Raw genomic sequence first — 11,790 nt, forward strand, 5'->3', positions numbered from 1 at the left:
CGCATCGTCGACACCATCCATAACCCAACCACCGGAGCAGCTTCTGACGCCCCGTCCACGGCCGCAGATTCGTGTCGTCGACACCATCCTTAACCCAACCACCGGAGCAGCTTCACCTACGCCCTCGTCCACGGCCACAGATCCGCTTCGCCCACACCATAGTCCACCCTACCGGAGCCACTCCACAAACACCCTACTCGACGGTTCTAGATCTCCTTACCGGACCCCGACAGCCAGCGCAGCATCATCACCCTCGACGTTTCTAACCTGATTCCCACCGTCTGGAGAGATGCCAAGCACCCGCCACGGCCTAGGTACTTGTCACCTTTAAACCCGTCCAGCATCACCTGCCCGATGTACTTCAAATATACTAACCGATCGCTATTACCTGTTATGCAGCTGGCAAAAACTACAAGGATGATGTTTCTTCTAGATCTAACAGCTTGGCCAACCAAGATCCTGGACTGAGGCATTGCTATGATCTTGTAAGCGCATCTCTCTCTCTCTTGTATTGTTCTGTGCCTGCCAGCGTGCTTTGCTAGGATTTTCGACCAGTAATCCCTTTGTGCAGACAATGATTCCTACTACTGGCTGCTAAATTAGATATGTAGATGTCATACATGATACTACCGCGTACCTCCGTTCCTAAATATAAGTCTTTCTAGAGATTCCACTATAGGCTACATACGGAGCAAAATGAGTGAATCTACACTCGAAAATGCATCTATATACATCTATATGTGGTCCATACTGGAATCTCTACGAAGACATATATTTAGGAACAGGGGCAGTACATTACACAAAATCGTAGGTGGCATGTAGGAATTCCAGTGCACTACATTAGGCTCCCTTAGAGTGCCTGCTAGTCCAGCATACAGAGTCATGGCTAGTTTATGGTACGCACACAATCGTTAATTGGTGGTTTAAATAAGCGCAAGGGATATGCAATGTAGTATCATGTAGAGATGTCTGAAATTAGCCGTGTCAACTTGCAGATAGGGTTACACAATGAAAAAGTACAAGATGTATGTGGCAATTTCATGGAACATCGCAAAAAAAGGAGAGGCAGCGGTGAGTCTATACAGTGTGCTATGGTACGTCACTCCTCCATTGCAATCATCGTGACATGTTATTTGTATGCCAGTTCTATTAGCTAAGTTTCTTAGGGACAGTTATTATGAGTTATCCTAAGAAAATAAGCACCTGTGAATATAAGCTCCATGTAATAAGGCAACCAGTTCTTTTCATTGTGTTTTCAGCTTATCTTTGGTATGATCAGTGGAAAGTCTAGATTGCATTATATTTTTTTCATTTTGCTGCCCATATGGAAATTAATTTGACTTGCAAACATCACAAATTGAACCCAGTGCAGTAATTAATATGATAGGAAAACAGACCATCACTATTTGCTCAAAATGCAAATACAAAGATACCATCTACTTGGCACAATCTACTTTGGTCAATGTTTTCCATAGAGATCCCATTGCCTAATTTAAACGAAGAACGCATGACCCACATTTAAATGAAGAACAATTATTTATTGAAATTCGATGGTCCAAGTGGCTGGTTATTATCATATAGCAGCACCACCTGAAAGCATCATATAGCAGCAGCAGCTCATAGCAACTCATCATACAGCAGCAGCAGTCTGCAATTCATCATATACCAGCAGCAGCTCATAGCAATTCATCATATAACAGCAGCAGAAGCAACTCATAGCAATTCATCATATAGCAGCAGCAGGAGCAACTCATAGCAATTCATCATATAGCAGCAGCAGGAGCAGCTCATAGCAATTCATCATATAGCAGCAGCAGGAGCAGCTTGTAGCAACTCATCATATAGCAGCAGCAGCAGCTCATAGCAATTCATCATATAGCAGCAGCAGCTCATAGCAACTCATCATACAGCAGCAGCAGCTCATAGCAATTCATCATATAGCAGCAGCAAGAGTAGCTCATAGCAATGCATCATATAGCAGCAGTAGAAGCAGCTCATAGCAATTCATCGTATAGTGGATCAGAATGAAAATTTGGCAAAAAATCAGAGGAGATCCTCACCTTGTTGGATGAGCTCATCCTTCAACAGCACCTCAAGGCCATGGCCTGGGAGGAGGGGAGGGGGAATAAGGTGCCTTCTGCCGCAGTGTGGCATCAGCCGTAGTTGTGCAGCACCCGCCGGTGTAGTGCGTTGGACGAACCACAGTGGAGCAGCTGCTGGAGACCATGAGAATGAGGGGCGGCGCCAGAGGGAGGAGCAGCCAGGGAGATTTGCCCCTACCCGCCGGCCATGTAGCCTAGCTGGACATAGCATCGTCGAGGACCAGGCCAGATGGGACCAGTGGCGACGGCTCGCTGGAGGAACCCTAGTGCTGCAGACAGGGGATCGAGGTAGAGGGAAAGGGGAGAGGAGATGCAAGTGGGCAGGGCAATGAATGCTTGCGTGTTTGTTTTTACTTGAGGGTCAGGTGTGACACGGGCGTCAGCAGTTGCATTTTGAGTGTAATATAGGCAGACAACAGAGTCATTTCACTATTCCCCTTCCCTTCAATTTTTAGTGAGGTTCTACCCGAAACACCCCCCTCCAAAGCGAAATTAGTTAAGCCCAAGCCCATAACTCAAAAATGACTTCTTTACATCTTTTATGGCTTATTTTGACAATATGCCCTGAAAAGGCGGAATCGAACTGGCCCTTAACCTGCAATTCAATTGTGCGTGCAATGATGAATCACTCCTGCCTGCTATCTGTACATTTAGGCATCATCATACATGGCATAACCTAATACATGTGCATTCCATTGTAGAATCTGGAATATGCAATGTTTATGTTAGTTCATACGTTGCACATGATGTTTAAATGCCCCTTAAATCTGGTCAGTCAAGTGATGGTCTTTAAGCCTCCTTCTTTGCTTCTTTTCTTGATATGTAAGATTTGCTCACACATCTGTTCAATTGCTTGTTTGCATCAGCCAGCCATACTAGGACTGTTTGCTTTGATTACTTGTTGTTCTTGACCTAACACTCTAACAGAGCTTGTCAACGATTTAAACACTAAGGGATGCTGTAGTGGGGCCTTGTCTAACTCATAGGTGACATAAAGGTTTGGTTGTACACTACAGTAGGCTCTCCAAGAGTACCTGGAGATCCAGTTCGAAGGTATGCCTAGTTTTTACATAGTGCAGACATAGTAAATGCTCATTTCATTGTGTGCAAGTGCAAGAGATGCGGCATGTTTCATTATGTGGTGTTGTTTTGTTATAATCTCATCCTTTTGTGTTCACAGACTGGAAAGTATGCATATTTATCTTCCAAGGAGACGAGTAACTAGTTTGTGTCACCTTGTAGAGGGGGTGCAATTAAGATAAGATTGAGGATTTCCAAGTACAAGATGTTAGGAAGGAGCCTTGCAAGAGAAGTAGGAGCTGCGCTGAGCCTCTTCAACCTGCTAAGGTAAGTCACTGTATGCAACTCAACAGTTCAATTCCTTGTTTGTTTCAGGCATAGTTAATTTTCTCTTTTCAATTGCTTTATTTGTCCTCAGTTAATGAGATGCCCAAATAATCATGCCTGATGTTCGGTACTTGTATCACTATTAGTTGACATAATTAAAGGCCTTACCATTTAGTTACTCTGCCGAAGTGTGCCCGAAGCTTTGAAGTCTATTAACCAACTATTATTGCATGAGGCTCACAATCTAGTTTATACTACGCTAATGATTGCATAGTTTTGCCTGCTGTAGTATGTTTGTATGAAACTCTCTACTGTTCATTATGCTCCCTAAGACTTTAATTGAGGCACAGAATGGCCAATTGCTTGCTTACTTATACGCAACGTGCTGTCTAAATTTGTAACTTGTCTGTGTTTTCGATTGGGCCCCAACATCATGCTCCTCTGGTGAGCTAAGAGGGATTTCTGTATGCAGGCTGCACAGACTATCTTTTTTATAATTTTTAAAATATCACCTGCTTATGCTTCATGACATGTAACATTTTTTTTGAAAGTGACGTGTAACATTATTGTTAGTCCTGTTTTGCCATGTAGTACAAAATAGTGTCTTGTTCGCTTCACTGTTGTAACTATATTTTTGCCCTAGTCATGTGTACTTACAGAAACATTTCAGGATGAAGTGACATCAACACAAAGATCTGCGAGCAGTGCGGCATGGTCATTACCGAATGATTATGGATTGGAATTGGAATGTGTTGATGTTCTCGAGCATCAACTAGAGGTGGCAAGACAACGTGTACATGATTGTCAACGTATAATCAACAAGTTGAGACTGGACATGCAGGTATTAGATGCAGGAGTCAAAAAAATGAAACAAGACACTCAGGTAACCATGAAGGAATTGGAGATTTTGCAGACTGAAATTTGTGCTATCTGAATCCGGCCAATCCTATTTTCTGAAAAGATTATAGTTCAAATGGATTTAAGTTGATGCGCGTCCATGATGTATGAGCTGTATTTGCCCAGTGTATGTAATTTGCTGTTTGTGTATGCTTTATTATCACATGTGCCGAACCATAATGCCCAGTAGGTATAATCGGCTGTAATTTCTTTATTGTATAGTGTAGGATTATTCTACCTTTCTATGCTTGATCTCTTTGTTGTATAGTGTATGCTTTTTAGAGGTGATAGTATTGAGTAGGATAATTCTTTGAATATGTTATATCGTTCAAACGAGGGCCAACTCGCCCGACCATGGCCCTTCACGGGCCGTCGGATCCATGGGCCTTCTACGTCTCGTAGGATCCATGGGCTTCTACGTCTCGTAGGATCCATGGGCCTTGTACGTCTTGTAGGATCCATGGGCCTTGTACGTCTCGTAGGATCCATGGGCCTTGTACGTCTCGTAGGATCCATGGGCCTTCTACGTCTCGTAGGATCCATGGGCCGCCGACTCATTTATGGTCTTGTACGGGCCTTTAATGGGCCGTAGACGGGCCTTTAATGGAAATCGTACGTTTTATGGGCTGACCATAACGGGCCGTTAATAGGACGTATCTGGTGATGCTATGAAAATGGCCCAACAGACTAACAGTCCACAAACGGGCCAACTGTAACGACGGGCTGAATTTGGCCCACAAGCAAAAAATGACAGTAACGGGCCATAAGTAACCGAATGTTGCAAATGAGCCCGAGAATAAATGGGCCCTCAGAAGGCCGAAAGTTAACTTGGGCTGGAAACGGCCCAACAGAATAACGGGCCGTTAATGGGTATAAAGTGATACACTGTTCATTACGGGCCAGTTTCACCATGGGCCGTTAATGGGTGTAAAGTAATACACTGTTCATTACAGGCCAGTTTCAGCATGGGCCGCTAATGGGCCAAGAGTTACAAAGGGCCTCATATGGGCCAAAAGACGTCATGGGCTATACATGGGCCAGAAGTGAAAACGGGCTAGAATCAATTGGATGGCCCAGATGACGCTAATGGGCCTAATTCGGATAGGGCGTAACGGGCCTTGGGTTAGCGGGCTGTAAATGGGCTATATGCGAACAGGCCGTTAACATGTTTTCCATGGGCCGGCCCGCCAGCTTTTGACCAAGTCAAACGGGCCGGCCTTTTCACAGGAATGGGCCACTGTTGGGCCGTGCCATGTGTCGACGTATCATAGGCACCTTCTGTCCAGTGAGTGGATGACATCTGTCCCAACGATGAGCCGACACGTGTTTCCTCTAGCCAATGATGATTTTACACGTGGAAAATCCCCATTGGTCGGGGCTGTTAATGGGTTATCGGATCAAAAACCCGACCCGATAGCTTAAAGGCGTTCCGTTACGGTGGATGCCATGTGTCGGTCACCCTTGACGAAAGCACTTCTGTGACGCGCGATTTATCGTCGTGGAAGTGGACACTTCCGTGACGATAATTTTGGTAATGTCATGGAATACTTCTACGACAGCACAGGTATGACTATCTTGATTCTGTCATAAATTTGTCATGGATGTACATGCATGACAAAAAACGCGACCTGCTGTGACAAACACGTATCATCACGGAAGTGTATTTTTTAGTGTATCCAGCATGCATCTAGTGTGTTAAGTTCATGGAGAAACGGAGTAATGCAATAATAACGATGACATGATGTAGACAAGATCTATTTATGTAGAAATAGACCCCATCTTGTTATCCTTAATGGCAACGATACATACGTGTCGGTTCCCCTTCTGTCACTAGGATCAAGCACCGTAAGACCGAACCCATCACAAAGCACATCTTCCCATTGCAAGATAAATAGATCAAGTTGGCCAAACAAAACCCAAATATCGAAGAAGAAATACGAGGCTATAAGCAATCATGCATATAAGAGATCAAAGAAGACTCAAATAACTTTCATGGATAAAAAGATAGATCTGATCATAAACTCATAGTTCATCGGATCCCAACAAACACACCGCAAAAAAGTTACATCATATGGATCTCCAAGAAACCATTGTATTGAGAATCAGAAGAGAGAGAGGAAGCCATCTAGCTACTAACTACGGACCCGTAGGTCTACAAAAGACTACTCAAGCATCACCGGACAGGCACCAAGGGACATGATGAACCCCTCCGTGATGGTGTCTAGATTGGATTTGGTGGTTCTGGAACTTGCGGCAGCTGAAATTGATTTTCGTCGACTCCCCTAGGGTTTCTGGAATATTGGGGTATTTATAGAGCAAAGAGGCAGTTCGGGAGGCCACCGCGGTGGGCACAACCCACCAGGGCGCGCCCTGGTGTCTTGTGCTCACCTCGGGCTCCCTCTTCGGTACTTCTTTGGCCCACTGGATGTCTTCTGGTCCAAAAAATCCACAAAAAGTTTCGCTACGTTTGGCATTGATTTCCTGCGATGTAAAAAAACATGCAGAAAACAGCAACTCGCACTTGGCACTATGTCAATAGGTTAGTACCAAAAAATGATATAAAATGATTATAAAACATCCAAGAATGATAATATAACTGCATGGAACGATAAAAAATTATAGATACGTTGGAGACATATCAAAGGCCGCGAGGGATGGTTTGGGGTCGACAGATCTAGAGATGTAGGACTTAGACCCGTTGCCCGCCATGCCAGAGAAGGCTGGAGATCGCCGGACGGGAGCTTGGGTAGCGAAGTGTAGTGAAGTGGGTAAGGTTTGGTCCGGAGAACGGATGAGGACGAATATATGTGGGGTCGGGTGGACTAGTATGGGCCCGGTCCGACGTGGTGGACGCGCCTAGCGTTCCCATATTTAGGCTGGATATGAGGGGTGCCGGTCATCCCGAACATTTGAGGCCAGTTTAAGGCATTCATCTGAGTCAGTTTTTTTACCGGTCAATCACTGGGCCGTCCGCCCGGGGGGTTAGGATCCTCTGCAGTACTGTACGGTGTTGTACAGTCACTGCCATGTGGGACCTGGCCCCACATGTCACCCACACTACAACACCATACGGTATTGCAGAGGATCTCAACCCCCGCCCGGGCGTACGAGGGAGTGTCTGAGGCGCCCGGACATGGCAAAATTTCGTGTTTTGACCCTTTTGTCAAACAAAATCGAGATCTGACCCCAGTTTGAAATTTTTTCGACATTTGACCCTTTCACCTACCACCACGAGGCACGACGGTAGGATCCTATAGCCTACCGCCAACACCTGCGGTGGTAGCAAACTTATCCACGTCAGCAGCGATAACGGCCTCCGTGCCCCTCCGTCACACCCTACCGCCGCTCCGCCCGGCGGTAGGATGTCTGAACCTACCGCCGAAGCCTCTGGCGGTAGGGTGTGGACATATATAAACCGTGGGCCGGCCGCCCCCACCCCCATTCCCCCCCCACCACCACCACCACGAAGAACAGAGCAGTTCCTCCAACTCGCCCTCTCTCATCCCCTCCACTCCCCCCTTCGATCTTCTTCGTTTTTCATGGATTTTGCGGATCGAGATGGCCCCGAAGAAAGAAAAGTAAGCTCTTTCAATCCCTCCAATTAGTTTTAATCAAAGACCTTTCGATTCGTCGCATTATTCGATTCAAATCACTCCTTTTTTGAACTAGAGTGAATATTTTTTTAACCCTAGGATTTATTTAGGTTGATTCTAGAACTTATATTGTGTTAGATATGAACTCTATTGCCTAGTTGGTATGGTTGAGTTAAGATGGACCCTAGTTCATATTTGATTTGAATGTTTTTTTTGATATGATGGATGTTGGAGGCATTTGTTATGATAGATGATGCATGTTCCTATGCTATGATGCAAGTATTGGATGTAGTGTATGATGAATATTGGAGATGAATATTGGATATATTTGTTATATGTAATGTATGAATCCTCAAGATGAACCCTAGTTCATGTTTTTTGTTTTTTAACAAAATATGAGATGATGCATGTTGGATTTTGTTGGAGAAATATGTGATATGATGCATTTGAACCATGGTGATTGCATCTTGATATATGTATTTTATTTAGTTCTTGACATATGTATTGTATTTAGTTCATGTTCATGATAATCTTGATATATGATTATTCAAAGATTGAACTCATAGGTTCTGTTGGATGTGATTAACCTTTGTTATGCATCGATATGTTTCGTAGTTAATGATGAACCCTAGTTCATGTTGAAAAATCTTTTGATATGCTTATGCAATTCTTTTAGGAGGCCACCTCTTGTGGACGACATCGGAACGAAGTACACCATGCTTGACCCTAGGTTCGACAAGCGTCACCGTGCCCGTTTCATTGAGAATGGAGTGGTAATTACCATTTTAAACCAAATCTTTCGAATTGATGAAAACAAGTTGCTAACTATTATGTCTATGCTAATTATGCTTTGGTTATTGATTTTCACATATGCTGCCGCCACTACGGATGAGGGCTCACAAGACGATGGTTAAGATGGAGTACGACGAGCGGTACGCACCGTTCTTCAGGAGAGCCCGACTATTGGGTTTCGTCCTGCAGTTCAAGCGTAAGCCGCCGACGCTCGTCCACTCAGCTCTCAAGGCTTTGATCGACCGGTGGCGGCCAGAGACGCACAGCTTTCATCTTCCATGTGGGGAGATGACCGTGACCCTCGAGGATTGGGCGATGATTACGGCCCTACCGCTCGAGGGTCGTGCTCTCACAACCGAACTTCCGGCATACCGCTGCCATGGCTCCTCAAGCACCGAAGCAAGTGCCCGGAAGATGCCGAGCCCTGGGTGGTGGAGCAGTACGCCAGGGCCTACCTGTGGTACATTCTCACGGAGGTGGTGTTTCCGGACTGCTCCGGGAACTCTGCCCTATGGATGTATCTCGACTTCCTAAAGGACTGGGATGCGGGGTACAGCTGGGGGGCCGCCGGACTTGCCTACCTATACCATTCGGTAAGTGAATATCACTTTCTTTCAAATATCATGGACGTGTGCTGCTTTAGATTTTGACATCTTATCATCTATACTTGGTTTGTAGCTTGACGACGCGACCCAAAGAGTGGAAGTCACGTCCGGTATGTGTGGATGTGTATGGGGCCTCTCCATTTGGATGTGGGAGCGAATCCCTGTGGGACATCCAGAGAAGCTGCGCTCGCGTGCATGGACGGACTACGGCGGAGATGACGAAGATGATCGGAACCCGACCGTCGCATACGCTTGGGACGTGGTGCGTGTCTACACGGGCGAATCGAAGGCCTTGTACAAGGTCTTCAGCAACGAGCTTGATGCTCTCACGCCTTTCCAGGTATAAGAACTACATTTTGAATAGTTTCGATAACACTTTTCACTTGAACTTACCATTGTTTGGTTATAGGTTACTTGGCGGCCATATAGTGATGATCGAGAGTGGGGGTTCAAGCTGAACAGCATGTGCAAGCAGGACCGGCTTCTCTTCCGGTGCATCGTGCCCATGATTTGTGTCTATGCCGTGGAGTACCACTTGCCACAGCGCGTTGCCGCACAATTTGGTAAGGCGCAACATACACCACCAGCCGGCCACGATACCTGTGGCTACGACCTACACCAGTGAGTACCACAAGCCGTCCTCATCGATTCTAAGTTCTTGTTTTGATGTTTTACATTCATACAAGAAGGGTGTTTTACATTCTTTCTTATGCATTGCAGGATGAGCAGGCAGAAGAATCAATCAATCACAGATTGGGAAGCCGAACATGCGAGATACGTGAAGGAATGGAACGAGTGGAAAGGACGCAAAGAACAGAGAGGAGAGTGATTGACTGGGACGAGTACGAGGATCACATGCTGTGGTACGACTATGGCATCAAGCATCGTCTGCGTCTGAGGCCCCACTGGACGACAGCAGATGCCGAAGACCTGTTCGATGACGCCTCCGAGAATGAAGCCTACAACGAGAGCATCAGAGAGCTTCAAGGCGGGTTTAGGGAGTACGCACCCCTCATGAACAGAGTGGTATGTTGTTTTTACCTCTTTTGAACCGACGGTTGGATGAAATCAGCTTTTAGTGCTACTAACTCATTTATTACTTTGCAGTCTTCGGAGCTGAACAAAAGCATTTTTCATGCCTCTGATGCGCTTAGTGCTATCCCTGGAACTCGAGCTAGTGAGAACAAGTTGAGGGAAACGGTGAAGGTAATACGGAGTTCTTTTTTGTTATCATTGGACATTCAAGAAGTTCATATTGTTTCATTATCATTGCAGAAATACGTCAACAAAGCACGTCGACTTGTGGGCCTGCTTGGGTGTGCTACAAACACCGAGGATGTTTTTCCTCCTGCATCGATGTGTAGCCTCGCTTCATCGAGCCATGCACCCTCGTCGTCTAGGGCGGTTCAAGATGACGAGGAGGAGAGCGAGGACGATGATGATGAAGAGGAAGATGAAGATGAAGAAGAGGGCGCAGAAGAAGAACATGGTGAGGAGGAAGAGGAAGAGGACGATGAGGAGGAGGAGGAGGAGTACGGTGATGACGACGGACGTCCAGCAACTCATCCAACCCAGTGTGAGAAGAGGAATGTGCCGAAGAAGGATTGGAAGAGTCCATCCCCGTTTCAGAAAGCACGTCCTACCGCTCGCAAGAAGACGGCGGCCGAGAAGCGATCCAAGGATAACGAGGACCGAACGTCGAAGAGGGGAAGGAAGGACTGAAGTTGCTGCCGTGTCGTTGAACTAAAAACTTGCATATTTGCTTCGTGAACCATATGGATGTGCTCGTGAAACTGTTTCGTTAATTTGCTATGTATAACTTGGTGAAAACCTTTATGGATGTCTATTTGCTATGTATCCAACCTATCTTATTTATAGATTTGTGGTGTGTGCTTCATATACCCTACATTGTGTGCTTCATATATCATACATATGCTGTTTAAATGTTGTCCGCCAAAAATTGAAGACAAAAGAAGTTAAGAGGTGCAAAAAATACAGACACTGCGGCGGTAGGTCTATACAGCCTACCGCCATGACACCCGGCGGTAGGGTGCCTCCCTCCCACGCCCCCCTCCTGTGACCAAAAAATCGAACAGCTCAGCGGTAGGGTTGCACACCCTACCGCCATGGCTCTTGGAGGTAGGATGGTACCGCCGAGCGCCCTGGCGGTAGGGTGTGCAACCCCCATGGCGGTAGGATGCTACCGCCGAGCGCCCCGGCGGTAGGGTGTGCAACCCTACCATTGAGTCGTTCGATTTTTTGGTCACAGAAACTTAGCACATGCTCCCGCCCTACCGTCGCTCCCTATGGCGGTAGGTTGTGGTCTCCTACCGCCGCGCCCTATGGCGGTTGGGTTTGGGCATTTATAAACCCAACCGCCCCGCCCACCCCACCCCAACCCTTATCCCCACCCACCCAGCCGCCTTCTTCTTCCTCTCGCCCATTTTCTCATCT

Source organism: Triticum aestivum, chromosome 7D (assembly GCF_018294505.1).
Source record: "Triticum aestivum cultivar Chinese Spring chromosome 7D, IWGSC CS RefSeq v2.1, whole genome shotgun sequence".
NCBI lineage: Eukaryota > Viridiplantae > Streptophyta > Magnoliopsida > Poales > Poaceae > Triticum > Triticum aestivum.